The 21,033-nt window shown below is 51.4% G+C and overlaps 2 protein-coding genes across 4 annotated transcripts in view; one reads left to right on the top strand and one right to left on the bottom strand.

The window, feature by feature from the left end:
* PTPRA (protein tyrosine phosphatase receptor type A) overlaps window positions 1-21,033 on the bottom strand; it is a 553,533-nt gene that overhangs the window by 373,589 nt on the left and 158,911 nt on the right. The gene's annotated exons all lie outside the window — the stretch shown is intronic.
* LZTS3 (leucine zipper tumor suppressor family member 3) overlaps window positions 10,504-21,033 on the top strand; it is a 41,319-nt gene continuing 30,789 nt past the window's right edge. The window contains exon 1 of one of the 3 annotated variants that reach the window (XM_048943636.1): window positions 10,504-10,689. The gene's annotated coding sequence lies outside the window, so the exon portion shown is untranslated. Of the gene's footprint in view, window positions 10,726-11,958; window positions 12,990-21,033 lie in introns of those variants that run through there. The other 2 variants (XM_048943637.1, XM_048943638.1) reach the window with 2 other exon arrangements.

The raw sequence follows: 21,033 nt of genomic DNA, 5'->3' as shown, positions 1-21,033 counted from the left end.
GGTGCAATAGGAAAATGTCCCCATTGCTGCACACAACAGAATCCAGCCTCTCCTATCCTCAGGTTCATGCTGGGGTCACGGGGCCGTGTTTGAGGGCTTTGATGGGCAGAGGAGATGACAGAGGTGTCATGGAGGTCACCTCCCCTGGGTTCTGGGCTATGTGCAGATGGATCATAGAAACAGAATCATTAAGGTTGGAAAAAGACCTCTGAGATCCCCAACCCATCCCTTACCGTGCCCACTGACCACATCCCTCTGTGCCACAACTCCACGGGTCTTTAAATTCTCCAGGCACAGTGACTCCAACACTTCCTCCCACTGCAGCCTAGGGATGAAGAGGAGTCCAGAAGTGCAGAAGTCCAGGAGTGCAGAAAATTGCCTACTCAAAGGGACCAAGTGCTAGCTGAAAAGCCTCGCTAAGTGATCTTCAGGAGAAATTATGATTGTTTTGGAACACTGAATTTCCCTGTCTTCCAACTTGGCTCGTATTTTGGGCTCCCAAGAAGCTGGCAAAAAGGTGTCACATCCCATCAGGGCACCTCCACAATCCCATTGTCATCACTGCAAGATTTATGTTGGGATCAGAAAGTTTATCAAGATTAAAAAGGCTTTTCCCAACCCCAGTGCTGACTGACAGGTCTGGAGCTGAAGCAAAAAGCTGAGGAAGCTGTTCATATCACAGAAGATCAGAAAGTGTTTTTTGTTGGTCCTTTACACGTAGGTCAAAGATTCTCACTGGGAAAGGAGAGGGAAGACACACAACTTCAGATTTCCATACCCCATCACTCCCCACCGGCACTCTTGAGCAGCACAGAAACCTTTTGAGCTCTGCAAAAACCAGATCAAACTCAAAGCTCTGCCACCAAAAACAAGACATTACACAGGCACTGAGAGATTCTTCACTGGGGAAAAGCTGTTGAGGGCATCCTCTGACCCAAGGCAGCAGCCCCGGGGCAGAAGTTGCCTGCATGTAGCATTAGCAATGGCCTATGGGAAGATGATGGATGTGTCCTACCTTCAACCCTCCATCCTGCCTGCCTGTCTCCTGTGCCACCTCCAGGTCTCCTTGGGAGAACAAATTGTCCTGAAAAGTCCGAACTCCTTTGGGAGTGCCAGCACTTGGCATTCAGCCCTGTACAGTGAGCTGCAGGAAAGCTCATCTGGCATCTCTCCCAATCAGCCAGTGCACTTCTTATGGCCCAACCTTAATGGGGAGGCAGTCAGGACAGGAAGGAGATTTCAGTGGACTTGGCATGGAGAAGATGCAAGGCTGGTGGCGTCTACCCACACCTCTAAGGGTCTTGCATTAGGAAGCACCCCCACATTCCTCAGTTTTCCTGTTCCAGGGGTGGGAAACACAGCGCAGAACTGAATGCCGTGAATTTCACTACCCATCACTTCCTCCCTGCCCACCTCCTCCTTACGCCATAATTGAGCTCTCCATGAATCTTTCTGATCTTCCAGGGCTCTTAAAAACCCTGCACAACTTGACATTTAATTAAAGGCGTGTGAGCAGTTCTCTTGGGATACAGAATGCACAGCGTGGGGCCGGGAAAGCAGTTAGCCAGGTGCCCTTGAACAAGCTGATGGGCTTGGGAGGAGAATGGAAAACCCATTTACATCATACAGTGACAACATGTGGAAGCCCACTGAGTCCTGTGCCCTGCACCAAAGCTTCCCCACTGCTCCCATGCAAACAGATGTGGTTGATCCTAGAGCACATCTGGGACCCCAAGAGCTATGAGCATGTTGGCCATCCATCTCCTCCACGTATCCAAACACATGGCAGCCCACAACAGCCACACTCATTGGGATTCCCAAGGCTGATTTGTCTGCGTGCTCATCCACCCACAGCAAAGCAATCATAGAATCATACAATGGTTGGGTTGGAAGGGACCTTAAAGCCCATCCAGCCCCAAACCCTGCTGTGGGCTGGTTGTCCCCCACCAGATCAGGATGCCCAGGGCTCCATCCATGGCCTTGGGCACCTCTGATTTTCCTCACTGAACCTTTAAAAGAGGTAGGATTGGCTGGGGTTATCTCATTTGGCAGAGGTGATGCTACAAGTGAGGTCCTGCTGGACCAGCCCTGGGGCTCTGCAGGAGATGCCACGTGCCTCATATCCACAGCCTCCTTCCCCCAGCCACCCCCAAGCATGGCACGTGCAGCTCATCAGCTAAAAGCCTGGTGTGGGCAGGCAGCCCACGGTTGTTTCTCTAAATAAACTTTCCCCTCCCTGGCTTATTCTCCATCTCCCTCTGCAGTGAGATGGATTTATTTCTGAAGTTCATATCAGGGCTTTGGTGTCTCTTGGAGCTCTCTCAGCACCAGCATGCCCTAATATACATCACAGGGCCATTGTCAGTGAGATCATAGAAGCGCAGGATCTTTAAGGTTGGAAAAGACACTAAGAACACCCAGTCCAACTGCCAGCTATATGGTGTATGGCCACTGTATGTTGCTCATGAGATGACTCACGTACCAAGGACGTGCATTGCTCTGCACCCTTACAACATGCTGTAAGGAAAGAGCCTTTCAGCACAGTGATCTCTGTGCCAACAGCACTAAAGCAATTTACCGCCTGACCCAAGCTTGAAAATGAAATCTCTCATGCTTGACCTGATGGCCAAATCATCATTATGTGGGGAAAAGTTTGTTGGTTTTTTTTGTTTGTTTGTTTTGTTTTCTGCCATGAAAAAAAGAAAAAAAAGAGGGAGAAAGGGAGCACGAGGCAGAGGGAGGAGAGATGCCGTGCTTGGGAATTCCCTGTTCTCACATGTCCCTCACTGTGGTCATTCTGCAAAGAGCACATGGGATCTGGTGAGCACCAGTGAGTGCTCTACGGAGGGCACTGCTGCCAGGGATCCTGATGTCTGTCTGTCCGCCCTTTCTTGTTGTTAGCCACTCTTTGTGCCCCACTGCATCTCCTCTTGCTCCTTCAGAGAAGCATAGAACCTTTTGAGTTGGAAGGTCTCTCTGCAGCCTTCTCTTCTGCAGGCTGAACAGCCCCAGCTCTCTCAGCCTGTCCTCATAGAAGAGCTGTCACCCATAAACTTGCTGAGTATGCTCTCAATCCCATGTCAGTGTCATTGATGAAGATGCTAACGAGCACTGCTCCCAGTACTGACCCCTGAGGGGACACCACACATCACTGATGTCCATCTGGACATTGAGCCATTGACCACCACTCTCTGGGTGCAATCTTGAAACCAGTTTCTCATCCATTGAACAGCCCAATTGCTTCCTATTGCTGCATTCCAGCAGAGGCACTGGATGTGTCTCAGGTGCCCTACATGGACCATGCTTTTTTTTTTTTTTCATCACCCCAGATCCATTTAGGGCTGAGTTTCCTTAAGAAAGCACAACCCAAGAATGATCCCCTCAGCCTCCCTAGCATACATTTATTACAGTTCTTTTTGCCAAATTCACTCATTTTTGTGACTTTCTTTGCCTTCTGGCCGTGCCATCTGCCCACATACCAGCTCCAGCATCAGTGAGAGAGGGCACAGGACCAGCACTGGGCTGGACACGAGCAGCACTGCCCCAAACTAATTAGGCTGATGATGCTCTACCAGAAAGGGCTGGATTAAGGGCTGAGATAACTCAGCTTTACTGTGAAAACATCTGCAATAGCATTTAGTGAGTCCTTATCATCTGGCTTGAGCCAAAACTGTCCCAAGTATTTTCCAAAGGAAAGGGACAGAGAAATACCAACAAGAGCTTTCCCAAGAGCTCTTTGTTCAGCCAGGGTTTCTGGCACAGCTGGGGATGTCAGGAGTTATTTATGAGTTGTTTCTTTTTCAGCCTGCTGTGATCAATAGGTGTGACCCATTGCACAATCCAATACCGTATCAGCAATCATAGCAGGAGGGGAAAGATTTTCCTCCCCGTGGTTATAATGCCACGCACAGGGCTGTCTTTCAAGGAGGGGAAGAAGCAGTTATAGCTGCAGAGCACTGGCATCCTCCTTATCAAATCGTCATTAGAGTTGGAAAGGATCCTTAAAGGTCACCTAGTCCAATTCCCCTGCACTGAACAGGGGGAGCGTGGCTCTGGGAGGAAGCAGGATGATGTCCTGGGACAGGATGTGATGCTGCTGCCCTCAATGGGAGGGCAAACACAGCCATGGCACGGTCTGGGTCCTTGCACAGATGGAGTTGAGAGGCTCTCTGGCTCTCGTCCAGCAACGACGCCTGAAGATTTACAGCCAACATCCCTCTCAGATTGCTTTCCTTAAGTAAATACCACGAGTTATCTTCAGCACCAAGCAATGAAAGGGAAGGGCTCGTCTCCTCTCCAAGGCTACCTTGATGTGTTGCTTCAGGAACAGCAGGTGTTGAGGTGACCCTCCCTAGCAGGGACCTCCACCAACGTTCAGCCAGGCAGCTGGGATCAAACTCATGTGTTTTGCCCCTCCATTTTTGCTGTGATTTCTGTGGTTCCTCCATCATAGTTCCCCATTCTCTCCTACTTCCAGGTCAACTTTCAGATTGCTGAAGACTTCCCAGAGCCGCCATCGTTTCTGGCAGAGACCAAAGGTGCAGCATGGACTGCTTCAGAGCCTGAAGAGCTCACCATAGACACCAGGAAGGCAAAGGGCTGCTGCAAGGAGTTGATGGGTGGCACAAAAGCTCCTTGACGCAGGGATTTGGCCATCTCTAGAAAATACTCCAACAATGTGTCAGACTCTGCAGGCACAAATGCCTTCAGCACATCAGAGAGCCCCAGGCACCCCATGCAATGGGAGCACTGATGTGCACACATGGGAAGCACGGTCATTATAAGTCACTCTTAAGGAGTTCTCTTTTTATGGGTGAAAACTTTCCTTTTTGGGTATACGATTTAAGCCCCACTGGAGACTGTTTGCATTCCAAAGGTGGCTCTCACACATCCAGCTCTTCTTGAGAAACAGCAAAATTAAGAGCAGAGTTGCAACCTCCCTGCACCCACAGTATCATCTTACACTCCTGCAACGACAAGGATTGCTTTTTCTCTACTGCAGAGGCAATGTGCAGGATCCCATTCCCCTGTCCCAGATGGCATCCCCAAGAGCAATGGCTCCGGATGGACATGTCACAATAAAATCTCCTTTCTATTTATACAGCGCTTATGACCTTCAGCTGTTGCTACATGATGCGAGGCGTAGCACAAACAGATCTTAAAACATCCTGGAGTTAGTTTCGGAGCTGTGCATAGGTTGGATGTTGTTTCTGGGGGGTCGTTATGTGCTTCTCGTCTGAACCTTGTCAGAACGCGGCTCGCAGCTCAATGTTTTTCCATCCAGATCATAATTTTCTGGGGTTAAACTCAGTACTTAAAAACACAGATGGGCTCAGTTTAAAGACTGGGAGAGATTCCAATTGCAAGTTGTCCAGCTGGTGAAACACCCTCACTGTTGAAAAATGGGTGAACTTGGGAATTCAGGCAGCTACAGCTCCTCGCTGCCTTTCTCTGTGCCTTTTCCCAGCTATGCTGGTGAGCTCTGAACCCTGGAAAAGCCTCCCCAGTGCAGTGTGTGCAACGTGACCCACTCACCTTCCACCCCTCTTGCATGAACCGGGCTGAGCTCTGCCATCTCTGGCCATGAACCACATTTCTCAGGGTTTCTTTTTCAGGTTTCTTGGAGCACCTGATGGTTGTAGAGGTATTTTTCAGCCTTAATTGATTCCATGGGGGCTTTATATGGCCCAGATTAGATTAGAGCAGGACCCCCTCAGCCTACCTCTCCCATGTGCTACGAGAGTTGGCATCACATAGGATCTTTTATTATTTGCCCAACTTTCCCATAATAGGATTTCAGCATTCCAGAGGCCAGGAGAAGAGAGGGACAAATGTGATCAGCCAGCATGAACCCAACCCTCCCCTTGCAATGGGTCAGGGCTGATCCTCTGCAGGCTGCCTGAATCCAGAACCCTCATTTAGGGACCTTGTTTGCTTTCAGAAGAGGAAAATAACCAAACAGAATGGCTTAGATCAAGCCAAAGCCCTGCTGACTGTTAGAAGCACTCAGCTATTGATTCCTGGGGACTGTGCTTCTCCCTGGAGGCTGGAAGGAGCCCAAGGCGGTTGCCTAGGCTGCCAGCAAACTCTGGCTCTGAGAGCCGCCTTGCTTCACCAGGACCTTTCTTAATGCAATTTGAGTCTAAGGTCATTCCCTGGGGCTGCTCTCAGGCGAGCAGGCAGCGAGGGGATGGAGGATTTGCTAGCCCTGGCTAAGGATGCAGAGCTAAAAATGCAATGGTGATTTCTTCTGAAATGCAGCCATCCAAACCCAGTATGGATCTGGGCATGAACAGTGCAGGTGTTTCTGGCACAGGTTGCTTGGGAGCACCTCAGTTTCCCACCTGAAGCAGCTGGATGTGAACGGGGGGCTGTGGCATTTGTCACCACAGATGTCAGCCTACATGAGAAAGCAGCTTTTGGTCTCCACCAAGGATCTCCACTGAGTGATGCCAACACAGAAGCTATATTCCATCTCCTTGCCTGTAATAACCTGGGACACCTACAGTGCTTTCAGACACTGAAGGGGCCTCCTACCAATACAGTGTAGGGCAATGCATCAATTCAGACACCAAGATGTGGCTGAATTACATCCAGCTAGCGAAGCACTGGCATAGGTTTTCCAGAGATGTGGTGGATGCCCCTGGGGCTGGAGATGTTCAAGGTCAGGCTGGACCACACCTTAGTCAAGCAATAGATGTCCCCATTCATCTCACAGGAGTTGGAGTAGATGACCTCTAGAAGCCCCATCCATCTCAAACCATTCTATGATTCTGCAATGCTTCCAGACACCACCAACAGAGTGCACTCACCCTTCTGGATGCAGATGCCAGAGAAGCCTGCTGTTATTTACTTTCTTGCTGTACCAAGGTCCCCAGGCTGTTTTATTCAGTGGAAACCCAGTACCTCAGTGATACCTCCCATGGAGTGACCCAGCCCTTGGGGACAGACCCCATCCATCCTTCCCCTGTAGTGGGCGGTCTGAATACAGCACTAGTTACCCAGGTCTTGTCTATATTTAATGACTGCAAGCCTCCCACTGACTCCAATGTGAGCCATTTCAAGGATGGCCCTGCAGTTTTGTAGCCTTGTGTGCCCCTTGCAACACGTTCACAAAAAAGGTCCCAGCTTGTTTTGTGCCGAACGTGAACCAAAATGTGTAGAAAGCTGCCAAAAGCGAGCTGTGCCTGCGGGTTGGCGTGATGGATGGCAGAGCTCAGCTGAGAGCTGCTTAATTTGGGTGAAAGACACTGCGTGGGAAGCAGCCCTGCCTGAGCTCCCAAGGTGTGTAGGAGCTGCTCCGTTTCATCTCGGCTGATCTCAGAGCATTGCTTTGGAGAAAGCAAAGTGCCAGGAGCTGTGGAGGGGACAGAGATCAGGAGAAAGTCATTCTCCATTCACTTCTGTGGGAATGAGAGCAGCAGTGAGGCTTTCAATGGTAGCCTTGGAGTTTCTGTGGTAGATCTTGCGTTGTACTCGAAGATATGTGGATGTATGGAGCATTCCAGCATTCGTCCGCTATCCAGGTTTCCACCCTTGGATTCTCACCTGGACAAAAACTTTTTTTCACAGCAAAACTGCTCAGCAAGGTCTCTCTGTCCTCCCAGTGTTGGCAGGTTAAATTTTCTTGGGTGTGGGTAGGGAAGATCTCCAAAGATCCAAAGATCTCCATTTCTGTTCCTTCTCAAAATCCAACCAAGAGCTGATGCCCAGAGAGGCAGTGGATGCCCCGTTCTTGGAGACACCAAAGGCCAGGCTGGACAGGGCTCTGAGCATCTGAGCACCTGATCAAGCTGTAGGTGCCTCTGTTCAGTGCAGGGGAGTTGGACTAAGTGAACTTCAAATGTCCTCCTCAACTCAAACGATTCTGATTCTATGATGTCTCCAGGATCTTCTGGCATGTCCCCATGTCCCCACTTCCTTGGAGAGACCTCCTTGGTCTCAAGCACATTCAGCACACCAAAGAGCTGGAGCTGGTGATGAGACAGCCCTTGGCAGTGGTATTTCTGAGCACCCCCAAACCATCTGCTCCAGTTCCAACCCTCTTCTGGATCCCTGTGAGGAGGAGGAGACTCCAGCTGAGAGAAAGGGACAGGCCGCCCACGAGTGCTGAGTAACCATTGCCAAATTGGATGCCAGCACACACATGCATACACACACAAAAATATTTCCACTGAGGTTGCTATGAACAATGGTCTCTTGATTATTTGCTGCCTCAAACACACATTGCCTTTGGCAGTGCTCTGTGCAGAATGGGCCATTCAGAACTGACCCTCTGCTCTTGGGTTGACTCACCAATTGCCCACAGCCAACCCTACAGCTGCTCAGGGTGTTCCATCAGCAAAGAACGAGGCGTGATTTTTGCCCCAGGGAGCTGAAGGGCATGGAAGCAAAAGTAGAGCCACGTCCTGAAGGGTGGTGATGAGAAACCATCTCTGCCTCATCAGACCCAGCAGGCTTCATTGCCTGCTTGGCAAGCTTGGACACAACTCCAAACCCACCTTGGTATCATAGAATCATAGAATCCTTAAGGTTGGAAACACCACTAAGGTCATCTAGCCCAACCATCAACCCATTGAATAACCAACCGTGTTCTATGATGGGGACTGATGGTGAAGGTATCTGAACCTAGGGGGTGTGAGGAGCCGAGCAAAGTCCTGCTTGATAGGGAATGCCCTTAAATCATCCCAGAGGAGGTTCAGGCTGGATATTAGGAAAAATGTATTCTCTGAAAGAGTGGTAATGCAGTGGCACAGGCTGCCAGGGGAGGTGGTGGAGTCACCGTCCTCAGAGGTGTTCAAGAACTGAGAAGATGTGGCACTGGGGGATGTGGTTGGTAGGCATGGTGAGGTTGGACTTGATGGTCTAAGAGGTGTTTTCCAACCTTAATGATTCTCTGATTCTAAATCCTTGTAGAGAAACCAGTGTTGGCCACTTCCTAAAGCAGAGAGAAGCAAAGGGAAGTGGGACTGCAGTTCCTAGAGGCAGAGCTGCATTTTTCTGAGAGCTATTTGCAATATGCATGGAAGTCTTCACTCATCCTTACACTCTCTTCCCCATTAGCTCACCCATGCCTGGAGAAAACTTCCAGAGAGCCCTTCAGATCGCAGCTATCCAAGATTCTGCACTGTCTACACATAGCTGGTACTTGCTGAAAAGAGCAGATCTGAAACCACAGTTGGCAAATTGCATCAACAAGCATATTCTCAGCGAGGCATTGTTCCAGTTTGTATATGTCTGAAAAGAACTGTTCAGGCATATGTTAAAGTTGGCACCTTCTCCCTGGGACTCGCTGCAATCTGACGGATGGAGCACGATAACCGCATCGAGATGCACAAAACATTCAGAGGATGAGGGAAAACAAAGTCCACTCGAGATGCTGGCAGGGCAGTGATGGTGACAAACAGCAGAGGAACAGCGATGTCCCCCGGACAGAGCACTCACCTTGGGCTGCTGCATGAGCCAACTTCCTCATCAAGCACTTGTGGAAAGAGATCAACAGCTGCAAAACCTGCTGCTCCAATGCTAGCCTGGGGTGATGCTTCTACAGAGGCTGTCAGCCCAGCCCCACCATGTGAGCTAACTGTGCTCCCAAGTGCCACATCTCCATGGTTCTGGAACACCTGCAGGGATGGCGACTCCACCACAACCCTGGGCAGCTGTGCCAGTGCCCCATCACTCTTTTGGAGAAGAAATTGTTCCTAATATCTAACCTGGACATCTCACTGAGCCCTGCACCCTGCAAAACCCATCCTTTTGTAACAGTGTGGAAGCGGAGTTGGGAACTGCTGATGCTCCAAACATGGGGTACAGTGAGACCTTCATTCTGCTGGTTGAAAGCTCACCCACTGGGAATATCCTAAACTGAAGATGACTGGAGAGTGCTGGGGGAAAATACTGTCCTGGTTTTGCTTTCCCTCGGGTGTCCATCTACAGTTGTACTGCAGATAGGTTGCTGGTGGAGCTGCACTGAGCATCCTCTGAGCATGTCCCATCACTGGGGAGGACAACTGGGGTTGCTTCTCTGTTCCTGTCCACTTGGGGTACCCAGGAGTGCCCCCTTCCAGAGGGGACTTGGAGCCCATCTCACAGTGGTCTCAATGCTTCTGGATGAAGTGACCAGCCTGGATGGCTGGGTGACATGCGGGCACAGTGGGGATGGGTTGACGATCGGACTTGGTGATCTCAGAGGTCATTTCCCACCTCAGTGATCCTGTGATTCCTCCGTGCTGGGGCCCAGCACTGGACACAGCGCTCCAGATGCAGCTCGGCGTATGGAAGATTTGGGGGAATCAGCTCAGATCTGTGTACCGTCAGACGAGCGAGGCACAGCAGGAGGCTATTTGGGGGGGGGGGGGTAGGAGGGGGGGGGAGGTCCCCAGGCTGCACCCCAGCGGATTCAGAGAGGGAAGGGTTAAAGGGCCAGCGAGCAGCTCTGCCTCCATCCTTCCTCCCTCCCTCCCTCGCTGTTAGGCTGAAGCTTTGACAGGGGGTGGGGTCGGGGCCGGCCGCCGTTTTGCCGCAAGAAGGGGGGGAACGTGGCTGCGAGAGGCGTGTGTGTGTGCGTGTGCGTGGGGTGACACGCGCGACGAAATGAGATGAGAGCTCTCCGATGGGGCCGGAGGGGCCCCCCAGGCTTCAGCCCTACCGCCACCCCGCAGCTCTGCCCGGCGAGAGTCCCCGCCACCAGTAAGGCAAAGGGTGGGGAGGAACTGGGAGATACTGGTGAGAAGGCTGCGGGAGGATTGGGGGGGATGCTGGGGGGAGGGGGGGGGGGGGTGGGTCTCCCTTATCTCTGCCTGCATCTGCCAAAGTGGCTTTGAGATTAGAGGGGAGATGTGTGGGGAGAAGGGGGGATATCACCCCAAGCACCCACCCATGAGGAATTTGCTGAGGGGGGAGCTCTGTGATGGAAAATGTTTGGGGTTGTTTGGTTTATTTATTAATTATTTTGGGGGGGGGGGGAGGGGGGGAGGGGAGAGGGTTGGGGGTGCTGCTTGTTTGTGCCTAAAGTCACAGCTGCTTGGAAATGACAGCACCCAAAAATAGAGTGCGAGGAGGGGAGGGGCGGTGAAGGGTGGGGGATTGCAAACCTGTTTGTACCCCCCTTCACCCCCCAAATCCCCATCGCTCCCCCCCCCCCCCCCCCCCCGCCTCCCCTCTTCCCCAGCTTCCTTCGTTTGTGAGCTTATTTTGGAGGGGAAGGGGCTGGGGTGGGATTCGGCGAAGGGGCCGAGCGATCTCCGTGTGCAGCTGCTGGGAATTATGTCATCTGCCTCGGCGCTGGGTGGCCCAGCGGTGGCAGCAGGGAGGGACGAGGGGGGGAGATTGGGGGGTCATGGGGGGGACACGGGGCTCCCAGCTTGGGACCTTGCCCAGGGGATGTGGGTATGGCTGTGCTGCTCGTGCAGACCCCCAGGGGTGGGTGCACGCTGGCAGGGATGTGGGTGCTCCCCAACCCCGTGGGCTCCATCTGTCCCCATGGCACGGCCCCATGGCAAAGCCAGGGCAAGACCTGGGCTGTGCTGCAGTGCAGCACTGTGCCCCATCTGGGTGTGCCAACCCCTATGTATCCCTCCATCCGTCCGTGGGTCCAAACCCGGGGACCCCGTGGCAGCGTCATGCTATGGGGAGGGCATGCTCAGAAGGATGCTGAGCTCTCAGCACGACCCCATCCTGGGGATGCCTCTGCCCCACGGGATAACCCTTGGTGCCTCCTTTAGCTCTTCTCCCAACACCCTCCAGCACATCCTTCATCTTCAAACCCACATTACACCAGCAGCAGAGCCATGCAGGCATTAAAACAGGGGCTCGGGACCCTTGCTATGGGGTCTGGGGGCTCCTCCATCACACACCATCCCTTCTCTACGGAGGTATCCGCGCGCTGCCGTTTGTTTATGTGTGGCCCCGCTTGGATGGAGCGGCGATCCGCTGTCGCTATATATAGCATGCAATGCTGTCATCAGAGTTCAGCCTGGCTGGGGAATGGATTTGCTTGCAATGGTTTGGAAGGAGATGGGGAGCGGCGTAGTGACGGCGTGGTTCCCCTGTGTTCCATGCGTGGGGATGTGGGAGCGTGGGAGGGATTTGTGTAGGGGATGAAAATCGCCCCATGGCTTTGTGGGGCATTTAAAGAGCAGCACAGGGAGGTGTGTGGCTTCACGGAGGGGATCCCCCATCCCCGAGGCAATATTTGCTGGGTCAGCAGGCTGATGTCCTAAGGAGTATCCCCCAGATCCAAAAGGAGGAGGCTGAAAAGTGCAGGAAAGCCCAACATCCCCAGTATCCCCCATATCCTCAGTATCCCCAAAGTCTGCAAAACTGCCAGCTTCCCCAACATCCCCAACGTCCCCAACATCCCATAAAGCCCCGCTGTGTCCCCCATGTCCCCAGCGTTCCCGGCATTGCCAGCTTCCCCAACATCTCCAGCATCCCCAACACCATCTTCCTCAACATCCCCAACATCCTAAATGTCCCCAAAGTCCCCAACACTGCTAGCTTTCCTAATGTCCCCAGCATTGCTAGCTTCCCCAACATCCTCAGCATCCCCAGAGTCCCCAGTTCTGTCAGGCTCCCCAACATCCCTGATGTCCCCAAAGCCCCCAACATTGCCAGTTTCCCCAACATCCCCAGCATCCCCAACACTGCCGTCTTCCCCAACACCCCCAATGTCCTCAACATCCCCGCGTCCCCAACAACCCTAAAATCCCCAGCCTTTCCAGCATTCCCAACATTGCCATCTGCCTCAACATCTCCCCAACATGTCCCCAACACTGCTGTAGCAGAAATGCTGTCACAGCTGGAAAAAGTGATTGAGCATCTGGTAGGAAGGCAAAGCCAACCCAGGGGAGCTCAGGTGCGTTGCATGCACCTGAGTGACTGGAAAGGGTGGAGCCAGGATCCACCCCTTCCCAGACCTCATTTAAGGGTTGGCAGTGGAGGTAAGGGTATCTTGCTGCAGATCCCTGCCTACCTGAGGCCTTCTGAAGGTAAGCAGTGTCTTTCCTTTATTTCTGTGGCTATTGTATTTGAGCAAATCCTCTCTTGCTGTAGCCCAGGACCTTGTTGCTCTGCTGTCGTTGCTGAGCTTTCCATCCCATTACCTCTGCCATCTCCCTCAGCGTCCCCAGCATTTTTTAGTGTTGCCAGTGTCCTCAACCTCTGCAGGTTCTGCTGCATCACCACAGGGTCCAGGCCATGATGTGGTGTATGGGGAGGGCACCTCTCCATTCCCTTGCAGAAAAGCAGATGAATAGAGTGGTTTCCAAACACACGGTGAAAATCGTGGCATTATAGCTCACTGTGGAGCAGGAATTTGGGTAAATCAGGCTGCAAAAAGTTTACTGAATGGATTCCTGTCCCTTTGAGGAAGCTGATGTGTGACAAGGGTGTTTCTGGAGCTATGCTGAGGCTTTTGAAACCCATAGGATTGCACCAGGGAAATCCCAGATGTGCCTAGGGCTGTCAGAGACATCCAGCAAATGAAGGGTGAAAAGAGGAAATCTTTTTCTTTTTTTTTCCTTCCCTTCTCGGCAGATCTTTCCCCATTAGTCATTCTTGTCACAGGAGCTGGCAAACACAGTTATTATTATTTGAGGGATCTGAAAGTGAAATGGAGGCACATGCCTGGGAGCCCTGGTGCCTCCAGGTCCCCTTAGGGCTGGGGCAATGGGACAGGATCGCCTTCCCTCGTTCTCCTATGCCTCCTTAAGTAGCAAAAATATGAGTATTATATGAGCCATTGGGAAGGATGTCCTTATAATCAAGTTAGGTTGAAGCCATGAGCTGGAGGGAGGTGGAAGTCCCCTCATATCCCATGTGGGAGCCTCCAAGCCCCTGCTTCATCTCAGGAAACCTGAGTTTTGCCCTCTCATGTGGTCTTGTTAGTGAACCTGTGGGTTTTCTCATCTTGCTGCTTTTATTGCATGAAGTCTCTTTATAGTGGCCACCCTTCTCATGCACCTGCTTTAAGCTTTGGGACAGCCCAGAGAGCTGTGAATGGTTTGGATTCCCCTTTGGAAGAAAGCATTCCATCCTCCAGCAGTAGTAGCTCAGGGATTTATTTAATGAGCCGAGCTGGACTTTTTGCTCTATGATTTAATTTTATCTTTTTCTTCAGTTGCTTTCCAACCCTTGAGCATCCTCTGCATCAGCCTGGCTGGTCCCTGCACCGCTCTGGGACTGCCCAGATGCAATGGGGCCAGGGAAGCTCAGGAGAAAGCTGATGGTCTCATTAACAGATGCACACAATCTCCCAAATATTTATCAGCTGGAGAAATACTTGGGCTCAGAAGTTGCCAAGTAACATAACAAGAGGCGCTTTTAAATAAATATATGTGCGTCTGCGGGTGACGAATTAACCAAATCCGTTGGTATGTGGCCCAAAGACATGTTTTCCTCTGGAAGCACAGCACCAGGAACAATAATAATGATTTGAGCCAGGAAAAATGTGTGATAAGCAACTTCTGACTGCACGTCCACCAGCTGGGGAAAGGCAGGAGGGCATGGGGCTGTGCAGGGATGTCTGCGTGTGCCACAGGGGGGCTGGGATGTGCAAAACAGATGTGCAGGTTGGATATCAGGGGAAAAACTTACCTGAAAGAGCAGTCAGGTGGTGGCACAGCTGCCCTGTGAGGTGGTGGAGTCACCGTGCCTGGAGGTGCTGAAGAACCATGGAGATGTGGCACTCAGGGACGTGGTCAATGGGCATGGAGGGGGTGGGTTGAGCTTGGACTTGGTGATCATAGAGGCCTTTCCCAACCTGTATGATTCTATTCTATGATGTGCACGTGAGGGTCACAGCTTTTATTAGCCCAATTGGAGATGGGAAAAATAGACCAGCCGTGGGCACAGGAGCTCATCTCCTTGTCCCTGCTTTCTAATTATATCAGTTGATCTAGTACAAGCTCTTTGTGCTCCCTACGGGCCTTGCCCTAATTATATCCCCAGCATTGCCCTTCACAAGCACTTGGAGTGTTAACAAAACCATCCCACCCAAGACATAAGGATGGGAGGATTATATATCCCACCACATACATTGCCCTGTCTCTCTTGCTCTTGGGATCATGGTCCTCTGCCCCCCTACAATGCAAGGAATTGTAAGGGAACAAGGAATGGGGATATGTTTCAGGCTGCCCAGGGAGGTGATGGAGTCTGGTGTTCCAGAACCATGGAGGCATAATGCTGAGGGCCCAAGGTCAGTGGGCATAGTGGGGATGGGCTGGGGTTGGACTTGATGGTCTTAGAGGACTTTTCCAAGCTTGATGATATTCTGTGATTTAGTAGGTCAGGTCAATGGTTGAATTTGGTGATACTGAAGGTCTTTTCCAACTCAAATGTGTCTGTGATTCTATGCTGGTGGTCATTCAAGGCAGACAATGCACCTTGCCTTACTGTTGTGGGATGGAAGCCAGGGAGGGCCATCCCTGCAGCAGGGGCACTAAGGCAGATGGAGACCCACCACCCATCCCTGCTTCTCCATAATGCTCTCCAGAACTTCACTTCTGATAGGCACAAGTGGTGTTTTAGGGCCAGGCTGACATGGCAGAGCAATGGTACCCAGGAGGTTGTGCAAGGAGGTGGGATGTGGGGAAAGCCAGCTGCTGTCTGGATGGTGGAAAGGGTGACATGGTTAGTAGGCATGGTGGGGGTGGGCTGACAGTTGGACTTGATGGTCTTAGAGCTTTTTTCCAACCTTAATGTTTCCATGGTTCTATGCTAATACCTTATTTCAGTTAATCTATGAGCCACGTGTGTTTTGGGGGGCAGGTGATCTCCTGCAGCCGAAAGACCACTTCTGTTTTCCAGCAGAGCCCAGCCAAACTCATCTCATCCATGGCAAACACAGCACCACTGACATTCCCTAGGGACAACCAGAATTTCGTCTTCCCTCCATGCTCTCAGGGACCTGAAGTAGCTTTTAATAATAACTTTCTAAAATATCAGTAAAACAAACCACAACCCTGAGCAAACAAGGCAGCCCATGGACTGCAAACAATCCTGGAGGGAATGCAGCACAGTGTTTGCTCTCAGAACAAGTCTTGCTGGTCACCAACCTGTCCCCCAGCATGACCACGTGTGCCCTGTGCAGCCTTACCAGCATTGCTCCCTGGGGCTACATAAATGTGCAGGTCATTCCTCCTTGCTGGAATTTAATTGCTCCCTCTTTAATGAACTCCTCCATCAATCTGTTGATGGCTTTCCCCCTCTTCCTTAACCCTTGAAGAGGCAGTAGTGTGGTGGCTTGGGAGAGACCCATTGGGTGAATGAATGAGCAGCAGAGGGGAGGATGTGGGGACCATGGCACCAGGTAGGATGGGGACAAAACCTTTTGCTGCAGTTCCCCACCTTGGCATGGGGACGGAAGCACTGTTGTACCCTGAAGGACTTGCATGGCTCAGCCTCATAGAGACAGGCAGGGATTTGGGCCAGTATCCTGCTCCAACAAGGCAGAGCATGCAAAACATAACCTGCTCTCCCCCCGCACACCACCCTGGAGCTGTGTCTCTGTTTCATGCCTGGCCTTGAGAACTCAAATCCTTTCATTTCCTTCGCACACTTATCCCTTAAGGATCTTGATCCCGGGGCACCGACACAAACACCCTTTAAATCTGTCGCAGACGGCTTAGGGAAGGATTATCCCATGTCTCTGTGGGCTCTGTGCCTGCCCCTGGCTCTGGTCCCCCATGTCCCACACCCACCAGGCAGGATGGGCTGATGTGCTCAGCCTGGATGACCTCACACTGGAGACCCTTCAGCATGGTTTGTGGTGACAGGACAGGGGGAAGTGGATTCAAACCAGAAGAGGGGATATTTAGGTTGGATAGAAGGAAAAAGTCTTTTAGAGTGAGGGTGGTGAGGCACTGGCACAGGTTGCATGGAGAGGTGATGGATGTTGCATCCCTGGAGACACCCAAGGTCAGGGTGGATGGGGTTCTGAGCACCTGATGGAGCTGTAGATAACTCTCTTCATTGTGGGGGAGTTGGACTAAATGGCCCTTGAAGGTCCCTTCCAACTGTAAGGGATTCTATGATACAGGCTGCCCAGGGGATGGTGGAGTCACCATCCCTGAAGGTGTTCAAGAGCCATAGAGATGTAGCACTGAGGGACATGGTTGGTGGGTATGGTGGGGGTGGGTTGAGAATCTCAGTCTAACCACCCAGCTCTTCCCACTTCACTGCCAGAATGGCTTTTGGGCCCTGACAGCTTTCACAGCTTTATTCCAGCGTGGCAAGCTTTCATAATAGCAGTTGACACCTAACTTCATTTGAATCGATCTTGTGTGATAATTAGCTGATTGCAGCAATTGGCATAAATTACTGTGCTGATCGGAGGGTCTGCAGTGGACGGTGCCTTGTGCTGCAAGAAGGCTTCTGCTCTGGGGCCACCTTACAGGGACCACTGTGACCTGCAGAGATGTTGTGAAAGGGCAATGAGAGCATCCCTCCTTGGCAAAATTAGCTGCTAGGCCAAAATGCCAATGGTTTGAGTGAGGAGGGACCAGACAGCATCATTGATAACCTGAGTAGGAAGGGATCCATAAAGGATCACTGAGTCCAACTCCTGGCTCTATGCAGAACCAGCCAAAAATCAGACTGTGATCAGACCTCATACAAGTGTATTCCCATCTGTGAAGCTACTTGGGTCATCTAATGCAGCCTGCCCCAAATGGAGCTGAATGGATCTGCAAAGTCTTATTCAGCATGAGCCATCCATTTACGCTTACCCGTGCTTCATCCCTCCAGTCCTGCATCCGTTCTGCTGGGCTGGGATGCACCCCTCCAGCTCTTCTTTTCCACTTTTCTCTCTTTTCTTGACTGCTGCCCTGCAATTAGCATCCTCCTAGTCTGCTGGAATCGGAGAGAAATCCCAGGACTTCTTAGATAGGATTAGCAGCAGTCCGCAGCACTCCTCACCCTGCTTCTATGGGACCCTTGGGAGCACATTATGAGAGCTCGCTGTTTAAAAATGTTTATCCCTAGGCCATGCTACTGAGTGTTTTCCTAGGATACTAATGGACTGGAAAGCACTTTGTCGCCCCTGTGCAATACGAGAACATCAGCCTGCTTTTTGCAAAGCCAGAAGAGAAATTATTGAGTGCCTCTGCCTCTTCTCCATTGTTACCAGCTATTTCTGATCACCAGCCAAGTCCTGGGAACGCTGTTGCAGCTCAGTTGTTTTGTGTTCTTCGTTTTGCAAAATAAAAGGAGGGTTCCTTCTGGTTGTCTGTGAACGTCTGAGAGAGATCTGATACGGGACTGGGAGAGAGATTCGCTGCAAATTGGATTGCAGAGTGAATGCTGTAACTTTCTCGAGGCAGAATAATGGCATGTTCTGCTCTGGCAGTTCTGACCCCCAGAATGGGGTTATGGAGCTGGTAGAGGAGATCACGAGGATGCTCAGAGGTTGGAGCAGCACTGCTATGGAGATTTACCCCTGCCAGTGGGGGGGATGCCTGTTTTTAATGTGCTGAACACTCATGGAGTGGGCAGTTGGACTTAAGGCAGGAGCTGGGTGAGGATGTGGGACCCAGGCAGGGAGCAGTGGGAGAAGCAGACAGGTTTCCTCACTTCCAAAGTTGGACACAATGAAAATCCCTCCTTTGCCCAGAAGAGCCCCATCCGAGAGGCATTCAGTGCTGCATTTGAATCTATTCAAAGCGTTTCCTTTTAATGAAAGAGAGAAAGAAACCCAGAGACAAAAGGCTTTTCTGGAAGAGAGGGGGGGGGAAGGAAGCGGCTTCTGAAATATCAATGATGACCCTTCCTTTAGCTGTGGCTGTAGGTTGGATGTCTCTGTAACAGCAGGACCTCACAGGGCAGAAGATAAGAGCACACACTTGTGCACCTCTGTGTTGGTGGGATATGGCCCCAGTGATGAAACTGGAGAGTTTGGTGCAGATTGGGTTAAAAATGTGAAGATGCAGGTGCTGGGGAGGAGACATCTCTGGATGGGCAGAAGGCTGAAAAAGAGCTGAGTGGGACCGGATTGGCACCAAAGATCACAGAGCTGTTTGCATCTGCTTTGTACAGGATAAAACACAACATGAAGCCCCTTCTGCCCCTTTTCCTGTGGCCACTGTCCCTCTGAGCAGTGGGACCCCATGGCTGTGGGCTCTCAGGGTCGTGTGATGGCTTTTTGAGGCTGTGATCCCAGCTGAGGTGGCCACAGTTACATGGAGCATCTCTGAAATCATTGGGGCAGTGTCTTTCCTAGAGTTGAAGAGGTGTTTTCAAGCCATTCCCACGGGAGGATAAGTGCTAGCACTTGGAAGAGATGGGAGAGGACTGGAGAAGGGTTGGAATGAGAGACAGCTGAAATCCAGTTTGGAAGGAACAGATATGCATGTGGTCCTGTTACCTGCTGCGGTGGAGATGGGTGTAAATAATGGGTTGGACTAGATGATCTCAATGGTCTCTTTCAACCTTAATGATTCCATGATTCTCAGTGCTCCATCTCCCTGTGGTGAAGAAGGGCATCTTCAGGCATAGAAGACCCCACTGGTAGGGATGAACCCAAAATTGCGGTCTGTGAAGGCTGAGTCAATGTGAGCAGGAAAAGGCTGCCTATTTTTAGGACCGCTGCTATTTGGGGGTGACTGGCCTCTCTCCCTCCTCCCACATCCAGCATCTCAGCCATGCAGAGCTTGTGGTGCACCTGCTTTGCACGGGGAGGGAACTCAAAGGCACTGCTCAACAGCCATCCCCAGTGCCATACTGACATAAGTAAAAATTGGCTCCTTGGGGGCAGTGCAAGCCTTGTAGCAGGTAACAGAGACCTTTCCCTGGGCAAATAGGTACTATACAATGTTGCCTGCTAGGATGAGCAGATGGAGGAGTCAAGGAGACTGGGAAGAGAGAATGAATGATCATAGAATCATTAAGGTTGGAAGATCATCAAGTCCAATCCCAACCCATCCCCCCCACACCCACTGACCATGTCCCTCAGTGCCACATCTCCACAGCTCTGAAATGCCTTCAGGGATGGCGACCCCACCGCCTCCCTGAGCAGCCCGTGTCAATGCTTGACTGCTCTATAATAGCTTCTCTAGAGTCCAATCCTTTGACCATGTCGACCTGGCCTGGATGCCTGTGTACCTGCATGACCCACGGAGCTCTGCCCGGTGCCACAGTTTGTGTGCTGGTGAGCTGCCAGCTCCTGCATTTCTTGGCATCCTCTCCCCAGGAGTCAACGCAGCTTGGCATAGCTACTTGCTGGCGTGGCATCACGGGACTTGTCCAGCTGCCAGTGCTCTGGGACAGCATCACCCTCAGAGTCAAGCCACCCCTTGTATGCCAGCTGTGGAACATGGATGGCCTGTGGTCTACTGAGCTGCACAAGATGTGACATTGAGCCCCAAAAAAAGCTTCAGGTCAGCCAGCAAGCTGCACTGAGAATGCAATGAGAGGTGTCCAGTCATCTCTTCATATGGACCCAGGACACCCCCAGTGCTTTGTCTTGTTGTAGCACAATAGCTCCTACTCTGAAGATGTCTCTGGGAGCCACCACCTTCTGCAGAGGATGACACACCAAGGTTTCCCCAGCAGGGTTTGCAGGGAGTCCTGTGTGCAGGATGGTCCTGTCAAAAAAGAAAATTCCTCTCTATTTTTCATTTTTTAAGCAAGTGCAGCCCTCTGCCCTCTTGCCATATAGTCTGCCCTTGGTCTGGAAAAATTGCTGCTTATTTTACACTTAGCAAAATATTAGCGTTTATTAGTATTATTTTCGTAGCATGCACAGATGACCCTCTGGATCATGATCATTTGGGTTTTCCCCAGACCTTTCTGCACCCTTCTACCTTCCTGGAGCAGTGGGCATTCCTGATTTCTTCCCTTCTCTGGCTCCTGATGGCAGTTGGCTTCGTGCTCCTTCTTCCCACCCTAAAAAGAAGTCAGGGATCGACTTGTGTGAATAATTTGACTGTGGCTGTGGTCCTGTCTGAAGCAGTGCCCTAAAGCATGCTTGTAAACCCTCCCTGAGTGCTTTTCCAGCATGGATTCACTTAAAAACCTACAGAGGAATGATGCTGAAAA

Source organism: Lagopus muta, chromosome 4, assembly GCF_023343835.1.
Source record: "Lagopus muta isolate bLagMut1 chromosome 4, bLagMut1 primary, whole genome shotgun sequence".
In the NCBI taxonomy this organism is placed as follows: Eukaryota; Metazoa; Chordata; class Aves; order Galliformes; family Phasianidae; genus Lagopus; species Lagopus muta.
This window is presented reverse-complemented; position numbering and strand designations above follow the sequence as displayed.